The sequence below is a fragment of the Cucurbita maxima genome, unplaced genomic scaffold (assembly GCF_002738345.1).
Source record: "Cucurbita maxima cultivar Rimu unplaced genomic scaffold, Cmax_1.0 Cma_Scf00059, whole genome shotgun sequence".
Taxonomy (NCBI): domain Eukaryota; kingdom Viridiplantae; phylum Streptophyta; class Magnoliopsida; order Cucurbitales; family Cucurbitaceae; genus Cucurbita; species Cucurbita maxima.
In genome coordinates this window covers 290,064-293,971 of record NW_019272075.1, presented here as the reverse complement: position 1 = coordinate 293,971, position 3,908 = coordinate 290,064, and the positions used below count along the sequence as shown (strand labels likewise).

The 3,908-nt window shown below is 38.7% G+C and overlaps 1 pseudogene; it reads right to left on the bottom strand.

Moving 5' to 3' along the window:
* Positions 1-671: 671 nt before the first annotated feature.
* On the bottom strand, positions 672-1,944 carry LOC111471850 (annotated as a pseudogene).
* Between the last annotated feature and the right edge of the window lie 1,964 nt (positions 1,945-3,908).

Sequence of the window (3,908 nt, the reverse complement as noted above, 5' to 3'; positions counted from 1 at the left end):
ATGATACCAATTTGTTGAAATTGAAATGGCTCTGATACCAATTTGTTGAAATTGAAATGGCTCTGATACCAATTTGTTGAAATTGAAATGGCTCTGATACCAATTTGTTGAAATTGAAATGGCTCTGATACCAATTTGTTGAAATTGAAATGGCTCTGATACCAATTTGTTGAAATTGAAATGGCTCTGATACCAATTTGTTGAAATTGAAATGGCTCTGATACCAATTTGTTGAAATTGAAATCGCTCTGATACCAATTTGTTGAAAAATAAAGCCGCTTCGATACCAACCTCGAAACAAAACGCTCACTCTGAATCTAGCTCGTTTAAATAACTCTCACGAAACTTTGGAGGTGTCAAAAGGGGAGAGAGACAAGGAGACAAAGAAGTTCTCAAAAGTTTATTGCAATAACTCAGACAATTTACTATATGCTTTTCTTCTCCCTCTTGTTCTTTTTCCCTCCCTTCTTCTTTTTCTATCTCTTCTTATTTTTCTCTCGGCACATTTTACAACTATACATAAGACCACTTTTATAGTTTTTCTATGACTAAGTTTAGCTATAACTTCTCTCACTCTTTGAAGGGTCTTTTTGACCAAATAACAAACAAAATCATAATTTTTTTTTCTTCTCTCTCCCTTTATTTCTCAACAGTCTCCACTAAAGAAGACATTAGGCGAGCAGAGAGCCTGCTTGCATCACTGCTTCCAAGAGCTTGCCTTTTTCAGGCAATGGCTTCTCTGCAACCAATTCTACTGCTGCCTGCGACTGTGCTTGTGGCGGCAGAGCTGTAGCGAACTGTGGTGGCGGAATTGGATCAATGGCAGGAGACGATACAATGCTTTCTTCACAATCTGACAAGGAGAAACCATAGTTGGAATCAATGCCTTTCCTTGGTTCATCTTCAATACTGGAAATTCTCAAATGGGGACCTGTTCGGTGCTGAAGGAAAAGCTTCTTAATGAGTAACTTCTGGATCTTTTCATTTGCTTCTACAACAGCCACTCTGTTGGCTGACACCTTTGCACGAGCTAACTCTCTGTCCAAAGTTTTCCTTTCCTCACAACATACCTGAATTTTTCGCTGATAATATCTCACAACATCCCAACAGCCACACCACTCAGCAAGGACAACCTCCTCCAGCTCCCTCACAATTTGCGTTAATTTTTCAACCTCTGCAACTTTATGTCGGTGCATCTTGTCCAAGATTTTGTTTTCTTCCTGACAAATCTCTATTTGTTTCATTAACTCTTAATTTTTGTTCGGTAATTCATCCACCATAGAGGCCTTGGCAAGGGCACTTTGAACAGCTCTCAACATCAACCAAAGCCGCTTCTTATGATTTGATTAGACGATCCAGTGCTTTGTTGTCATCTTGAAGCTTTGTAATCTCTTGTCATGCAAGCTTGAGCTTAGCCTCCAAAGGTGCAAAAATGTCTTCGATTGGAGGCATGTCATCATCCTTTTGAGTAGCATGAGCGGAAAATTGAGCTGTCATTGAAGCCTTCTTCTCACCATTGATTTTCATTATTACAAGATTCTTGCTTTCAAGAAGAGATTTTGTCAACTTTATTTCTCCTCGGCCTTTGATAGTTCTTCAGTCAACTATTCAACTGCCTTCTCTCTAAGCCGCTCAAATAACTTCAAAGCCTTGATCTTTGCCTGTGCTTTCCCGAGCTCTCTATCCTTATATTCTCAAGGCGATTGAGCTCCACTTTCACTGGATCCAAGCCATGAAACAAGTTCAAAAAGTCGTCGGCGTCCATATTCGGCCTGACTGACGTTCGCCGCTACAACAAGCTTTCCCATCCCTAAAAGATCTCAAGATCATCAACGACATTGGATTCGGTGCTAGAATTGGCGTCGACGTAGCCTGGGGATCCACCACCCGTCCATTACTAACCTCCGGCAAAAACCCATCTCCATCGCCAGATATCTCTGCCATAACCTTATTTATCCGAATCTCTCCTTTAACTTCACATAACCAAGAGGTTGTGCTACATAAACCTCCTCAGCGCTTTTTTCTTTCTGCCACTTCGTTTTGCTGTGGTGTAGAGGCTACACTAAGTTGTCGATATGATGTGCCACATAATCGCATGTTTGGTCTTTTCTAGAAGCAATTCTTTGGTTGTTACAGCTTCTAGAGCTTCAATTTCTTAGGAACAACCGGTTGAGTCCTCCTTTTGTTCAACCACCTTTTCAACATATGCCATGAGAAGCAGCAGTTCAGAAGTTTCAGCAAAATGAGCTTGTGGTTCCTTTCCCTTATTCTTCTTTGGACATTTATACTGAAAATAATCAAGGTCATGACAATAAAAACACTCGACAAGAGTTTTGTAAGAACCTAGTCTCCCATGTCCTCGTCCTTTACCTCGAATTGTGTCACATCCATGATTTGTTCTCTCTATACTGCTGTCAAGAGTGATCTTCAATGTCTGCTCCTCTACAGTATGTCTTTGCATACGTCGTTCATGAACCAATAGACTACTCTGCAATTCATCAAAGGTCATGGTGTCCAAATCGTTGGATTCTTCAATAGAGCTAGCCACGTAATCAAACTTTGAAGCCATGGAGTGCAGAATTTTCAAAATAATGCTAACATCATTCATCTTTTCATCATGGAAAAGCATTTTATTAGCAATGGTGAGAGTACAATAAAAGAAATCAGAAACAGTCTCACCGTCCTTCATATTGAGGGTCTCAAATTCCTTGCGCAAAGCTTGTAGTTATGCTCGTTTCACCCTTGTATTTCCTTGGATTTTTTTTTTTTTTCATTGAATCCCAAATTCCTTTCAAAATTATTTATCCAAAATAGTCTCCAGAATTGAGCGATCATTGGCATGGAAAAGGGAGTTCTTAGTTCTTAAGTCTTTCCGTTTCTAATCTGCCACCTTCTTCTTTTGTTCATATGAGTAATCAGCGTCATCTGCTACAGTAGAAATCCTAGACTCAACTACTTTCCAATATTCTCTAGAGCGAAGAAAGTTCTCCATTAACATGCTCCAATGATTGTAGTGACCAAAAAATTTTGGTATTGCTGGTTGAACAAAACTGTCTAGTCATATTTAGCTGCGACGGAAAGAGACAAGGCTCTGATACCAAAACAAAGAATCTGTCATAAGATCATATCTATGATGAGACATCGGCATAAGATCACATCAGTGGTATATTCATGAACTAAAACATAAAAATAGCAACTAAATGTTTTTCAAGAATGTTTGGCCTAATATTTTCCTCACCAAATGAGATGGCTTGCACCATATTATGGGTACAACATGAATAGCAACTACTACTTTTTCAAGAATGTTTGGCCTAATACTTCCCTCACCAAATGAGTTGGCTTGCACCATATTATGGGTACAACATGTTCCTGCTTGGAACGTGCCTTGGCATAGGTTTTCAGCTTCATGACTAGTCCATAAATCGAGATAGAAAAATGTGGCTGCTAGTTAGGATTCAAGCCTAGGTCTCCACGGTCACAACGTGGAATTCTCACCACTAAACTACAGTCACTATTGTTTATAAAATGGTCGAGGTAGTAGCCACCTAGGAATTTTCTTAAAAAATACTAGTATGAATCGCTTGGATTTTTTAATGAACCTTAAACCAAGTATTAGTTAATGTTATATGAAAGAAAAACTCAAAGAACCGTGAGTTAAGGCCTTGAACCGATCAAATTTCTTGAGATTTAAGTAACATTAAAATGATCCACTACATGAACTTCGCTATCTATATGACATTTTAATTCTGAGTATATTATGGCATGTTAAGACTATATATGAAATTTTATGGTCATTGGATAAGGTGTAGTAGGTAAACAAAGAAACGATGTAAAATTACCATAATGCCTCTAAGATAATTTACCTTTGGTTCATGACCTAGATGACATCCAAATGCTATGAACATCTG